At 37.9% G+C, this 15,848-nt stretch overlaps 1 long non-coding RNA gene across 1 annotated transcript in view; it reads left to right on the forward strand.

Moving 5' to 3' along the window:
- Positions 1 to 13,244, forward strand: part of LOC127983915 (uncharacterized) — an 89,940-nt gene extending 76,696 nt beyond the window's left edge. The window contains exons 2-3 of the long non-coding RNA XR_008160516.1: positions 9,687 to 9,758; positions 9,955 to 13,244. This is a non-coding gene — a long non-coding RNA (uncharacterized LOC127983915). The remainder of the gene's footprint in view (positions 1 to 9,686; positions 9,759 to 9,954) is intronic.
- The last annotated feature ends 2,604 nt before the right edge of the window (positions 13,245 to 15,848 follow it).

Consider the following 15,848-nt stretch of genomic DNA (forward strand, 5'->3'; position numbering starts at 1 on the left):
GCGCAAATCCACTTCATTTTCAGCGTTTATTGGCGCATCTTCTCAGTTAACAACGGCTCTGTGTAGTAACAGCTGCTCTATGTGAAATCACCCACCTGATGGAATTAACCGCTGATTAGAGAACCGGCTTTACTGACGAGATGCGCATTAACGATCGGCCGATCGTGAAAGGAGCACCCCTAATTGTTTTTGTCTGTTTGGATGGATGTACTGTTCATTTAAAATGATTAAATTCTAGGATTTAACAGTATTGTAACAGTAACACATTAAATCAAAGCACTGGTGCAAAATGAAGTGGTTTAGGAGACACTCTGTGTGATGTGGAAAGTAATCCCAGAAGCATGTAATGGTGAGCAAACAGTGATTCTCAGCATACAGCTACAGCAGGGTATTTTTCCACTGACAGCCAGGTCAGAACATAGGTTAAAGGAAACAATAAGAGATGGTAGAAACCAGCGGAGTGTTTTTCTAGAGGAGTGGATGCACAGTTAAATAGGTGAAATATGGTGGCCTCAGCAGGTGGGGGGGATCTAGGTTATATCTAATAGAGAGAGAAAGTTAGGGAGACAGACGGGAGGGAGCGTTTTCCCCCTGCTTTCGCCTGTCTGGGTTTTTCTTTGAGCTCAGCAGGACTGGCAGAATCCGTCTGCTAATTCACATTTCACACATACCACCAGGAGGCCTCCGACAGACTGAGAGAGGGATTGTGGGAAGGAGTGAGGAAAGGCAGGACTTTACTTAGAGAAAGTGTGAACGGAAAGACAAGGGAGATAAATGGAAAATTTGTAATAGTAACAGAGTGAAAGAGGTGGAGAAATGGAGCTGCTGTACTTTGTCAGATGCTGAAAATGTGAAGTCGGTCAGTAGGTTTGGTTTAAGTTGGCATGAGTGAGCAGCAGGCTGGCAGGCTCCAGGGTAACACCAATAAAGATGCCAGCATTTGTTCCTCATTCTTTTTACACTGTTGTGTCCTATTACAGAAAGACATTTTCATCTCAGTCTAAAACAGTTCAGTGACTATTAATTTGTTTGTTTGTTTGTATGTATCAACAGCAGTTCATTCATGTAATGACTTAAACCTACTTTATAACTACTCTACATTTTATTTTGATATTATTTGGTGGAACAAAGTACAAAAAAATACAGTAAAACAGTCCTGATTTTAGTCTTAATCTTTTATTTAAAAAAAATTCAGCAATAATAATAATATTGGACAAATATTGGTTTAAAAATAGCTCATTTGCTTATGTTTATGTAGACCCACATGCAGGAAAAAAAAGAACTTTTTTTTTGACCTTCTACTTTCTTCTTCTTTGTCGTCTTCTTTTAAATAATAATAATACATAAGTAATTGTTTAGTTTGTTTATTTATCTGGTATATTTTTTAATTACTAAATTGCTTCATTGCTTATTAACGTGATTCATTTGTGGGGGAAATCGTGGCCTAGTGGTTAGAGAGGTTGACTCCTTACCCTAAGGTTGTGGGTTTGAGTCTCGGGCCGGCAATATCACGCTTGAACGTACCCTTGAGCAAGGCATCGAACCCCCAACTGCTCCCCGGGCGCCGCAGCATAAATGGCTGCCCACTGCTCCGGGTGTGTGTTCACAGTGTGTGTGTGTGTGTGTCTGTGTGTGTGTGCACTTTGGATGGGTTAAATACAGAGCACGAATTCTGAGTATGGGTCACCATACTTGGCTGAATGTCACTTCACTTAACCAACATGCAGATTTTTTAAATATTATTATTATTATTATTATTGTTGTTGTTGTTGTTGTTGATTATTATTAAATAAATAAATGAATTGTGTAATACAATAATAATAATAATAATAATAATAATATATAATCTATAATAATAATAATTTTCAACTAAATTGCTTCATTGTTTATTAAAAAAAACAGGAATGATATCAGTGATTTCTTTCCTGATATGTTAAGGTGTATACTCCAACATTCAGGTGTAAACTTTTCTTGAAAATAGTTATCTTTTTTTTCTTTCTTTTTTTTAAGAATGATTAAATGAAACCAATATTAATGGAAAGAGTACATGTTATATATATATATATATATATATATATATATATATATATATATATATATATATATATATATATATATATATATATATATATATATATATATATATATATATATAAAAATTATATATATTTCTCTGGATTTCATTATCATGGACGTACTTATCATTGATCCAAGCACTTAATGCACACACTGTATAAAGACCAGATGTGTATTATCCATGCTTGATGATGTCTTTGGATCACAGGATTTCAGGGAAAATGCTGTTTGGATTATGGAAACCTGAGTCAGAACCGGAGTCCTTTTCTTATTCATTTCTCCTATCTGTCCATCTCCTCCTTCCTTTGGTTTGCATCCAGATGCTTGCTGTGCTGCATCCAGGCGCTCAGGCTAAGTCAGAGTTGTTTTGCTGGAGGACTGTGGCCGTGGGGGATTTTTTTTTGTGTGTGCTGTCCAGAGGCTGTAAATACCAGCAGAGCAAGTGTGGTCTATTTACTCTGGCTGAGACATCTGCAGCTCAAACCCCGAGACACAGAAAGAGGCTCTGATAATCCCACTTCTCTGAAACATTTGTCTCTGTGACTGAGGTTTTGGTTCCCAGATACAACCCTAGAGGAATAGAGATGAGTCTGGACTGTCTCTCTGCGTCCTGAGGAGACACGTGACTGACAGCAAACTCACAGCTGTGAATAGAGCTGGTTGAGATGGAGAAGACAGAGTTCAGAGTCCAGAGAGGCTGCCTTATGTCATCTCACCTGTGTATATAATCCATCAAAGTACCATTTGGCCCCTTAAATGGACTGGGATTATTTATTTGTTTGTTTGTTTTTGAGTTTGTTTCTTCATATGAACACTTTTGGAGTAATGTAGCATTATATCACTTTTTCACCAATGGATACTCTGCTGTGAATGGGTGCCGTCAGAATGAGAGTCCAACCATTTGATTAAAAACATTAGAATAAACTACAAGTAATCCACACCATTCCAGTACATCAATTAAAGTCTTGTGAAGTGAAAAACTGTGTGTTTGTATTGAACAAATCCATCATCAAAAATTTTCTTCAAATGGTTACTTCCAGCTAAATTTTAGCTTTCTTTTCTGAAACAGGAGAGAAAAATGCAAGCACTGCTAGCAAGCAAAAAAAATAATTAAAAAAAAAAATAAAATACAGTTTTTTTTTTTCTCTCCTGTGTGAAATGTTGCAAAGACAATGTACATTATAACTGCAAAACAGATCAGTGGCCAGACATCTGTGGACAGACCTGCAGGAGTGATGGATGAGAACCTGCCAGGTGATTTATGTGAGACAGGAAGGGGGAGGGGTTGTCAGGGCAGGGGTACGTCCACATTAAACGCTGGTTTGAACCCTCCCAGGGGCCCTGCCGTCCCCTGCATCTTTGAAGTCTTGAGGGTAAGTGCTCTTTAGGGGCCCTGTTTGTGGAGGCAACAGTGTGTCTGGATCTAGTAAAGGACCATGGATAGTGTGGGCATTAGAAAAAAAACTGAACAAACCGTGTTTTGGCTGTGAAAACATTTGGGTTTCTTTTGGGTTTCATCATATTTGGCTTTGTGTGAGTCTTTTATTGTTTAACTAGTAGACTTTTCATGGGTGTTTTTACAAATGACAGTCTTTGTTTTTAACAACTCTTGTCAAAGAGTTTATGAATGTGCTGTGTTCCCGAGTGTGGTCGAACAACCTTCTTGAAGCCATCAGAAATTCATCAATCATTTTTATTTGAAAGATTGGTTGGCCCCACCGCCCAACCCAACTGTGCATCATGAGATTGTTTCCCTCTCTCTCTCTCTCTCTCTCTCTCTCTCTCTCTCTCACACACACACACACACACTCACACACACACACACTCTGTCTTTTTTTTCATCCATGGCAAATATCTATGGAACATTCCAGTCTAATTACTGTGATTTATGTAAAATGTCAACCTTCTGTCCATTTGGAAAAATATCAGGATCTGTTTGTAGAATCTGGAGAGGGTTTTTTCAAAGGGAAATGTGGCAGAAAAATAAGTGGAGAACGGGCAATCACTTACACAAAAATATCATTTGTCATCTTCAGAGACTAAAGAGTACAACGCGGGAGATATCTAGACCACCCTTCCATGTCAGCCTCATGTCACAGTATTTAACTGATAACCTTATGTTTTATTGAACGTGAGGAGAGAATGACAGAGTTTAAATGACACAGTCCTATAAGATATTTTTTTAAATGTTTTTGAAAGACGATCACCATGGCTGCATTTTTTTTTAAGTCAAAAACAAGGTAACACCGTAATATGAAATATAGTTATAATAAAAAAAAAAAAAAAAACAGTTTTCTGTGTTTATATAGTATATTGTAAAATAAAAAAAATTATTGTGAAGGCAAAGCTCAATTTTCAATGGCCATTACTTTCATTGTTTGAAATGAATCTATTATAAATTATTACAAATATTATACATTTTGAAGTTGGGTTTGCCATTTGACAAATGTCTTTTATTTGATTTATTAAGAGTCATCTCTACTTCACGTATAGTAGATGTTTTGACTGTGTCCCAAAAAAGATATCAAAATGAAATGTGTCATGCATGTCGTCTCGTCTATAAATGATTCCAGAATACATGATTTCCCGTCAGTAATTTCATAACGCCTCAGACGCAGACTGATTTCATGCTCTGAGCTCATCCTGACTCTCTGGAAGTGTGTGGGAGGATGAGCCCTCAGATAAGTCAATAAAATGGAAAGCGCCGGAAAAGATTTACTCAGAATATCCCACAACAATGTTAGGCAGTTTAACCTCTTTTTTTAAATCCTGCTGGCGGTGCTGCATTTTATATTGTCACCTGTTTGGGTGTTATGATGATACCGTTCATGACTTTCATTTTGAAAAGTCTGTTTAGACTTGGTCTGGGATTCCCGGAGAAAGCTGTCTGTTTGGATTTACATTTAATCTCAATGGTAGTTTATCATCTGAAATTTGAGGTCCATTTAGGTTGTAAATGTTAGCCTTGAGTCAGGTATGATCTTTGCAATGCGGAGCAGTCTAGCCTTGTAGACACATGTTTAATGTCCTGTGATATTTTTTTTTTTTTTTGATTGATGTCTTGGCTGTCACCCAAAAATCATTTACTCACCCTCGAGTTTCTTCAAAACTTTGAGTTTCTTCCTTCTTTTAAACATAAAAAGAGATATTTAAAATAATGTTGGGAAACAAACAGCTGATGATCCCCATTGACTTGCATTCTGCTTTAATATTAACATATTAGTTTTGCTGCTTTTGAACAAACTTAAAGTTCTGTTCCAGACTGAAATACATTTTAGAAGTATTTTCTAGTATTTTGACCCAATTTTTTTTTTTTTTTTTTTTTTTGTATTTCAAAAAGTTGTCAAATCTGTACAAATTAAAAGCAGTTCTACAGTATTACTTGACCAGACGTCACCGTAGGTAAGGGCTTTTTTGAGGTGTGCGTCATTTACAGCTGTCCTTAGGGAAGCTGAATAATAAATCTGGAAGTTATTTTAATGATTCACAGATAGAGGTCAACTATAAAAGAACAGCCTGGCTTCTCATTATAGACGTTGTTTTTTTAGCTGTGTAAAGCCAGAACTTGGTGTGCGAGAGAGTTTCGTTAAAAATATATTCTCAAATATTTGTTACGAATATTTTGTATTATACTACACAGAATGAAACGTGTATTGGATCAAGGGTAGAACATTTTTAAATATGTGGTGAATATAGTGCTGACATCAGCTGTTGTTGAGTCTCAAACTAGTTTTTGCTTCGAGAAGAAAGGAGCACCTGTGTAATGTAAGTGCAGTGATTCACTGACTCATGATTATACTTCTAAACCTCAGATGTTTTGGCTAACCTGACTTGATGTTTTCACTAAACTCATTTTGGAATTTCAAATGTTGGGAAAGACACTTGTAGTCATTTACTGTAGAAAAGAAAGCAAAAAGGTGGTGAGTTAATCACCACGTCTGTAATATTCTCATTTCTCCTACACTAAAAACACTTTAGTGACTCACTTGTTTGTTTCCTCTTTACCAACAACTTGTCTCTATAGCTCAGCAATCCAGAGATATATTTCTGTAACAATAATGTGAGCTTATCGAACAAAAATAGGACCATGATACCACATACAATGTAAGTTTACTTTGATTTGAGCTCAATACTTCCAAATAAAGTAATACTTTAGTAAATCATGTGCATCTCCAATACTGTAGAACTTAGCCATTGATACGATACATTAAAGATACATCTAAAGCTGCTACCGATGATATGCTCTACAAATCAATCTACTGTAAAATATTGGTCACAAATTATTGACCAGTTTCTTAATTATAAAAATATAGTGCATCTACTAATAATTATGTATAAATATTTCTTTAGTGATGCAAATATGTTAGAAACCATGCATAGTGATGCAAATGCCAACTTGTATCCAGTTCAGTTTTTTTATTTGATCAATGTGTCACATCATTAAAGAGCCAGTAAGATGAAAATTCTAAGCTTCCTATCACTGTTTATAAGTCCTGTACATTAGGTTTAAATCCATCCAAGGTTAAAAAACATTGTCATTTTGTCAAAATATCATTTTAAAATTACCTCAATTCTCAGAGATCCCCAAACGGTTCGCGCAAAGCTGTTCAAAAGATTCCGTTTCCTTAAACCCCACCTTTCGGTAGCATACTGTGTTCTGATTGGTCAACTAACATAGTCAGTTTTGATTGGTTGTTCCGCACACACCTCCACGGTAAACTATGCATTAGCATCTGTTTGGGGTGAATTATGTCTTATGCCTCTCATCGCGAAGCAAACAGTAAAATAAAAAACATGAACAGTCTCGCTGCTTTTTCTTCTGTGTGGGTGTATTCAAGCCGCGCGCTTCAGTTTGAATCTGAATAGATATCCATAGATATTCCACATTGACACATAGAGTACGTAAAAGCATTTATTTGAGGATAAAATGTATAAATATGTATTTCATCCTTTTTAATCGCCCTTTTTGTAGTTTACAGTATGTAAATACTTAGTTATTGTACATCTGTCATCACTCACTCATGTCATTCCAAACACAAAAGAAGAATTTTGAGAAATGTTTTTTGTCCACGAGAAGTCAATGGACTCCAATATTTTCTGGTTCCCAAGATTCTTTCAGATGTGTTGTTTTGTGTTCTGCAGAAGTGGTCACGTGTGCTCAGGGTGAACCTGCTCTCATCTGTAAAAAGCACTGGGGACCAGTGGCAGACCTGCAAATTCTGGTGTTCAATGGAAAATGCCAATCCAGCTCCACAGTGCTGGTTAGTGAGCACAGGGCCCAATAGAGGACATCAGGCCCTCAGGCCACCCTCATGAAGTCTGTGTCTGATTGTTGGTCAGAGACATTCCTACCAGTGGCTGGCTGGAGGTCATTTTGCAGGGTTCTGGCAGTGCTCATCTTGTTCCTCCTTGCACAAAGGAGCAGATACTGGTCTTGTTGATGGTTTAAAGAGCTTCTACAGCCCTGTCCAGCTCTTCTAGAGTAACTGTCTGTCTCCTGGAATCTCCTCCATAGACTGTGCTGGGAGACACAGCAAACCTTCAGGTTTTGGACTTCCTGTGCAACCTCTGTAGGGTCCAGGTATTGCCTTGTGCCACCAGTAGTGACACTATCTAGTGCACCTGTTGTTAATTTCATTAACACCAAAGCAGCTGAAACTGATTATCAGTCCCCTCTGCTACTTAACTGACCAGATCAATATCCCAAGAGTTTAACTGACTTGGTGCTATACTCCTCAAAAAGTGTTCCTTTAATTTTTTATTTTAGTTTTTGAGAAGCGTGCAAGGTCGCAAAAAAACCTGCATGGATAATAATTATATGCGATTTATACATATATATATATATATATATATATATATATATATATATATATATATATATATATATATATAGTGAGGAATACACACTTCTCATTGGCAGGCAGCTCACATTCTCTGGCTCGGAGACTCCCAGCACATGTCACAGTTGACTTCTGTTGATTCAGAGGTAGAGCGAGTACTCTCAGAGTGTTGCTAACCACAGGCCAGTCTGGCACACAATTTTTCTATCCGTCCCTTTCTCATTGTCTGTTAATTTGTCGATCCACTGTTTTTCCACCGTGTTCCTATAAGGACACAAGCACACTGATCATTGAATGATTTGGACTACATCGGTGCTATTCGGAGCTTGTCCAAAGACAGAGGCAGACACACCTGGGCTGCATGAAGAAGACAGCAGACAAACTCGATATAACCTTCCAGGAACACGTCTTAATACAAGTGAACAGATACACTTGTACAGATGCAGTCATTTCCTCTTTATCTCGAGGTTACTCATGGAGGGCTTCATTGTAAGTGAACGTTGCTTTCCCAGTGATGGCAATGCAACTTTTACACAGTGGTTTGAGTTCAAGGAATTCTTTACACCACTGATTTTTTTTAAGTGATAGTTCACTCAAAAATTAAAATTCTGCGATCATTTATCATTGACTAATTGCATATGTTGAATGGAGACAGGGCCATAAAAGTACCGTACAAAGCTTGCTATGTACTCTATTCAAAGTTTTATGACGTGAAATTCATGTCATTGTTCACTGAAAGACTTTAACTATAGTGGTTGTGGTCACTGATTCAATTAGTTGAATTTGGAAACTGGATCATTCTGATTTAAGAATGAATCATTTGTGACTGATGTAAACAGTTCACTGAAAAGATCTGACTTAAGAACAAAGTGTTCTCGAAATTCTTTTTAGAGACCTGGTATATAGCACATCCATTAGATGGACAACGTTTATGAAAATGGTCATTTATAACACCATGAAGTTCTTAAATGGCACTTTCAAAGCACGGTTCTCTATGGAACTTTATAAAACTGGGTTCTATTTTATTCTGCTATTGTTGCAAGCCAAAGAACCATTTTTGTGGTTCTGTACTTTTATAGTGCACATTCTCTATATGCTTTCATTGTATGGAGAATAGCAGCATGAATATTCTGATAAACATTTTTCTGTTTGCTCCATTGAAACAAAAAGTCAAGTCAATGCTGAAAGTTTTACATTTTGCATGCAGCTTCTTTTTTTATTTAATTTAATTTTTTTTCATTATACAAACTGCATTAATCTTAGATGCTTATGTGTGCAGGATTTGAAGTGTTTTCAGTCTCAAATTTGGATTGTCTTTTCTTTGTGGTTTGCTGTTATATAACGCCTTTGGTAAGAAGCTTGTGAGTTTCCCATAGTGTCATAGACTAATGACGTTCAGCAAACAAACACACACACACATAATTTACATGTAACCAGATTCACATGCTGCAGATGTTTCACATTTGTGTCTTTGGCATCCGTCATAATCTCCCCCAGTAATACTTCAGAAACATCATTGTTCAAAGACAACATACTGAAACTCTTGAGCGAAGATTTTAAAACAAATTAAGGCTTGTCTTTTTCTTTTTCTCTACTGAGCTCACTGAGAAACAAAACACAAACAGTTTCTCAGTCAAAACAGCTCCAGGTCAAATTACAGCTTTCCCTGTTTTCTCATAAACAGTTTCACTGCTGTGTTTTCAACTGCTTACAAATAATGCAAACATTTGGATGCCTAATTGTGTTTTTATCATTCACTTTTTTTTCCAGGTGACAGTTGGATGACATGACCATATTTTAAGGAATATAAGATGGATGAGGAATGGCAAGCTCTCAGTATAAGTGAGTTTTGGCTGTGAACGTTTTGAATGTACTGCTCCTCCATGTGGCTGTTATGGGAACTGCATTGGCCGCTATAATATTTACAATGCGATATTCATTATTCTAGGGCTCTGTTCATTACTCTCTCTCTCTCTATGTGTGTGTGTGTTTATTTATTAATCAATTTGTACTGTACTGCATCTCTGTTCCTCTGAAGAAATGCAGGAGACACATCTTTCTCCTCTCATGCCATGTGAGCCACAGACTCTGATGCTATCAGAGATCCACTTCCACTTCAGAGTGCAAACTTTCATCTAGCGGCGGTCTCACTGTAAACACAGGAACAAAACACTCATCCACACATTTAAAAATAACACGACAATACAATGTGTCACTGTTGCTTTTTTTGTTTAAATAGGAAATTAAATTTAGTTTCAGTGTCATTTTGCGTCGCTTGTAACCTGATGGAAAGAGAATGGATGTTCAGCAGCATCCTTCTCCACTTCCTCCACCATGCCTCGTCTTGACGTCTCAGCGGTCTGCATTGCTGTCTAGGATGTGAAATGTTTACTTTTTCCAATCTTGGCAAGGAAAAGGACTTTTTACACAATGAGGAGCATTCCCCTGAACAACTTTGGGTAAAGAGCCTTGACTTGGGTTAAATGGTGGTAACTCATCAATGATCCCTTCTGGGGTTCTAACTTATAACCTAGCATGCTTAATCTGTGGCTTAACCACTAAGCCACAGCCAAACACCACTGTCCAAACCATCTCTGAGCAGAGTTTGGCAGCAAACCTCCACATCTTTTTGGCATATTTGTATGTGTTAGAAAGCATTACAAATTCCAGTCATCTCAAATTCGTTTAACTAACAAACACTTCATATTCCATTTTGCTCAAAGGTTTGTGGTTTCCTTACAAACTGGAGAAATGTGCAAGGGACTACATTCCATGTTTGGACTCCCTTTTTATGGGAAAATGTTTTGACTTTTTTTTTTTATTCTGTATGCTTATTTTGTCACTGGAAATTACATAAAGGGTGGGACGCAGAGAGAAACTGTACAGATACATTGTACATGCCAATCCCTGGAAATGTAGTAAATACGGTGGCTATTACAATGACGGATGTTGTAATGGAAAAAGTGCATATAATATTCCAAGAGGTATTGATGAGGAAATATCCCAAGCCCTGGATGCATCTGAGCAAGAAGAGGTAAAAAAACAAAGAGCATATTCACTAAACAGTTGCGTCATCTTTGCACACAGTATTTCAACACAAAATCGTGTTGTTGCAACATAGCCTACTTTGTTTTTGACTATGTAAGTAAGTTTTTGCAAAATACTTTAATTCATATTTAGTATTTACATTTGGTTGTTGTTGTCTCTACACAAACACCTCTCCTTTTTTCTTTTTCTTTTCTTCTTTTTATCCAGATTGGAGTATTTGGCTTGCACAGTTAATTCAGCTCTTTTGCTGCCCATAGAAAGCTGAAAGGAATTTTAATGCTTGTTTACATTTTCTGTTAATCATGACAACAGTTGTTCAGCAAATGATGATCAGATGATGGAGAAAAGCAACAGAACCACGTATGCAGACATACTGTAGAAAATCTCCCTTTTAGAACTGATAAGAAATTAATAAATAAATAAAAATAAAAGTCAGATCTTGCACTCAGAATCGACCTGCAAGATCTGGAACTGTGCTCAGCACTATGAAAGCCCTTTTTTTGTGCCACACAAGACAAAATTTATGCTTTGGTAATTATAATTATCACACAAAAGTCATAATTGCAAGATTAAAAAGTCAAGTTATGAGATACTATTAGCAATTATGAGATAAAGATGAAAAGTAGGATAAGCTGAAATTGACACAAAAACTCTCAATTGTGTAACATTATTAATGATATCAAAATGTACAATCTTACAATTATCACTTTTGTCAATAATTTTTATGAGATGATTTCAACTGTGTAATTTTGACGCACCCATAATTTAAAAATGTTGCGATTTTAAAAATATTGATTTCTTTGAAAACTCAAAATTTACTTCATGATTTAGCCTTTTAACCTCAAAACTCACCCATAATCGCCTCATTATCTCATAATTGTATTATCATTATCATAATTATGATTTACTATAGCATGATTTATTTGTATTTTTTTCTTAAGTCTGTAAACATATTTGCACCATAACGTGGCATATGATCTTTAGAGACACTAACTAGACACTAAAACGACACGAACAACAACTGCATGTCATTCTCCGTGAATTCCCCCGAGAGAGAGGATCAGCCAAACGTCTCACTCTGTCTGTATTTATTGTTTTGTGATTCAGTTACAGCATTATTGTAGAACAGAGGCTCTCAATAAAACCCATAAAAGTGTCAGTCTCAGAGTAACATAAAACGCTGTTTATGGGTTATTGGATGGATCCAGAGGCGGATTTGAGTTTGCTCTCTGGAGCGAGTCGATGTGAGAAAAAGTAAGCTGTGGCAGGCTTTCCTGTTCCATTGTTGTGCCTCTGGAAATTCTCCATGGCTATGATATGATCTTAACTCACTCCTGAAATCCTGCAGTGCCGAACGGACCATGTTTCTTCCTGCAGGATTACACAGGGCACGTCTAGTTCAGTGTGGCATTAGCTGACAGTGTCAGTCTGTGACACAATGCCCCTGAGATGGGATGATGTCCTCCTGTCTAGACTGTCTTTAACTCTGCCATGACCTCTCCAGTAACAAACACGCTCAAACGCACAGTGGAAAAAAGGTTCGGATGTTGCAGATTCAGTTCAGTTTTTAATCTAGTCTCAGAGTCTGAGGGATAGTTCACCCAAAAATAAAATTCCAACATAATTTCATCACCCTCATGTCATTTCAAACCTGTATCTTATCTTATTTTGGAGGATGAATGGTTGAAAGAATAATTGGATGACTGGATGGATGATTGGGCGGTGATATGAAATCAATGGATGGTTGAAATTATAAAAATTGTGATATGAAATCTGCTTGATCCATGCATCAGATTTGACAAGTCATGACAAGTGTCATTTTGGCATTGCAGAGCAAAGGAATAACTAGGATCACCTAAATAGAGAGGGCGCCGTATTCATGAAGAAATGAAGGCCATGTGGAGGACTGCCATCCAAGCATTTCCTCTCCATCCACGTGGCTTACATTGCAATGTGAAGAGTCCATTAGCAGAGCTCACAGCAAACTGACAGAGTCAATATTAGCATAGAACACACACAGACACACAAGGACGGTCAGCCGCACATGAGGCGGCCCAGTGTGTCTTATTGATGCAGTGTAAATAGAGCGACTGTAAATGTTAATACAGCAAAGTTTTTATTAGTCGCTCATTCTGTAATTATGCCAGTGAGTCTGGCCAGCAACCAAAAGCTTTTGATTAATGATCATGTTTAAATGAACTAATAGCAATGTGGCAGAAAAGGACAGTTATGGTCTATTTGTGGTAAAGATTGTAATTTAATAAGTTTAAGTAAACATGAAACAGAAATTTCTTCTTTATTGTGCACTCTAAGAAAAGTGAAATCCATAGTATGGGAGAAAACAACAAAAAAATTTTTTATGAAAGTCAATGGGAACATTAACTGTGTTTGAGGGTGAGTATATAAATTTTTGGATGATATATCCCTTTAACATATAAAGTCATGGCAGAAAATTACCAGTACCTTTCCTGTTTTTGTTTTCTTACGGTGGGGTTAACAGAATATACCTGACTATAACATTAACATTATTGAATTTAAAAAAAAAAGAGTTGATTCTGTCAATATTGCAAAAACACTTACAGTTACCATCAACTACAAAATTTCTGGCATAATATTAACACAATGTTAATTCTTATGTTGAGTCACTTACAATCGAAATGAATGGGGACATTTTTTTTTTTGGAAGATATAAAATAAGTAAATACATTTTATCCTTAACTTGATAAAAGTACATGCATTAATTCCGGGGAGTCTCTGTGATGCTGAAAGTCTCCCTGTGGTTCAACAACAGACACTAGAGCCCTGCATTTCAGCCAGAGCACAACGGCCCCCGACCTTCTTTACGCCCCTCGAGCCAGGCTTCATGTTCAGACGTGGGCCGGGCCTCCAGCGTATTTTAGACTTTTCTTTACTTTTATATTTTAGACATCCATCGATTAGTGATGAAAAAAAAGGTAATTACAATAAACAAACAAAAAATGCTCCAAACATTTTTCTAAATGAACTTATAACGAAATATAATCACTTTGCTATTACATACAAAACTGAACAATTTTAATAGCTGAAACAGTAGTATGAGCTGTTTAGGCACTGTTAAGCTGTTCAGGTCAGACACTAGAGCATCCTTTCATTCAGACACAGTGGAAGATCAGATAAGAATCATTGTAGAGGGGCCGAGTCTGGAAGATTTTGATCCTGGAGAGAGGGTGGACAGCTGGTTTACCCAAGGCCAAAGATCAAGAAAGCCAAACTACAGGAGTCTAGTCTAAAGCCCTGTGAGTATAATAAGGCAGCAGGTGCAATGCATACCAGCTTTTTGCTTTGGAGCCGAGCGACAGTATCATTCTGCTCAACTGTATACCAGTTGCGAACTACAAGTTCAGCACAGTCTCGGGAGCTTCCTGTGTTGGCGAGACGGCGCTTCAGCAGTGGTCATTCCAGAGTCGAGTGGGTTGCTCACTTCAGGCTGCATTAACCCCTGTCGTGTTGCAAGCGGCCATCTCCCCTGTTTGCCTCAGCACTAAAAGAGCAAATTTCTTTAAAAGAGCTCCAGGGGTGCATCTTTATAAAGACGATGGATCATCCTTATAAGAATGCTGTTTCACCCGTGCGTTTCTGGGTGCAGTCGTCACCTTGCACTGGGTGATGGTCACGATCGCTGCCTCACGTATCTGGGCATCAGGCATGTTGAGGTGGCCTTTGTGGATGAGTCATGTTCCCACTGAGGTGATCTGACACATTCTGCCCTGGCAGGCAGCCGCTGCCTCCACCCGCCCGCTTGCTGCAGTGCCCCAGCCTGCTCGTCGCCGAGGGCGGGCCCTGCTTCCCGTGCCTCATCCACAGCATCCTCCAGCTAAGTAGCGTCGTGGAGCCAGGATGACCAGCCTGCCCAGGCCCCCACCAAACCTGGCTTCAATAAAGGCCCTATTCACGCACCATCTGCCAACCTGTGGAAACAGGTGAGCCTTGCACCCCACACTCACACTCCTCTCCGGCCAACTCACAAGCCGCTCGAGTTGGGTCCCTGTGTTCCACTTCACTGCCCCGCTGTGGGTATGGCTGTGGTTCGGTTGGTCCCCCTTGCACGGCTTCTGGGTGCCTGGTCAGTGATACCCAGCCCATCTCGTTGGCTTATACGGACCATTAGCTGATATGTGATTCAGTTCGCCAGGTGTTGAGAGAAAAAAGCACCCTTGTCAGCCAGACGTGGAGGAATGTCCGGCACCAGGCCTTCAAGATTAATCCATTAGAACCGTAAGGCTGGGTTCCATATTGAGACCTAAGTGGTACTCATATGTGCATAGTGTAACCCCTAGGGGGCCATGTCAAACCAATCTAAATTGTATATATATATATATATATATATATATATATATATATATATATATATATATATATATATATATATATATATATATATATATATATATATATATTCATAAGCAGGCTATCCCAATAAAGGGAAATAAAAGGAGAGAGAGGGACTGGAGTATTATGAAAATAGAAACAGTTTATTTTATTTTTCTCCAGTTAGACACACTTAAAATAACAAACATTAGGCCTCTGGTCAACAAATTCAGGGACAGGGACAACAAAGTGCAAAATCAAAATGTGTATAACAAAAATCAGCAAAACTCAAATCAGCAAATACAGAATAAATAAGGCACATCACAAATCATATGCACAGAAAACAAAATAAATTTACACTCAGCAAACCAGTGACCACACAACAAAATTGTTATTCCCCGTCCCAGGATATTGCACCAACCCAATGGCCCAAGATACAAACATAAAACATACAGCAACGCACACAGATGAAGACTAATGAGCAACACAGTGGGCCTTCCTCCCCCACACACACACACACACACACACACACACACA

Source organism: Carassius gibelio, chromosome B20, assembly GCF_023724105.1.
Source record: "Carassius gibelio isolate Cgi1373 ecotype wild population from Czech Republic chromosome B20, carGib1.2-hapl.c, whole genome shotgun sequence".
Taxonomy (NCBI): Eukaryota; Metazoa; Chordata; class Actinopteri; order Cypriniformes; family Cyprinidae; genus Carassius; species Carassius gibelio.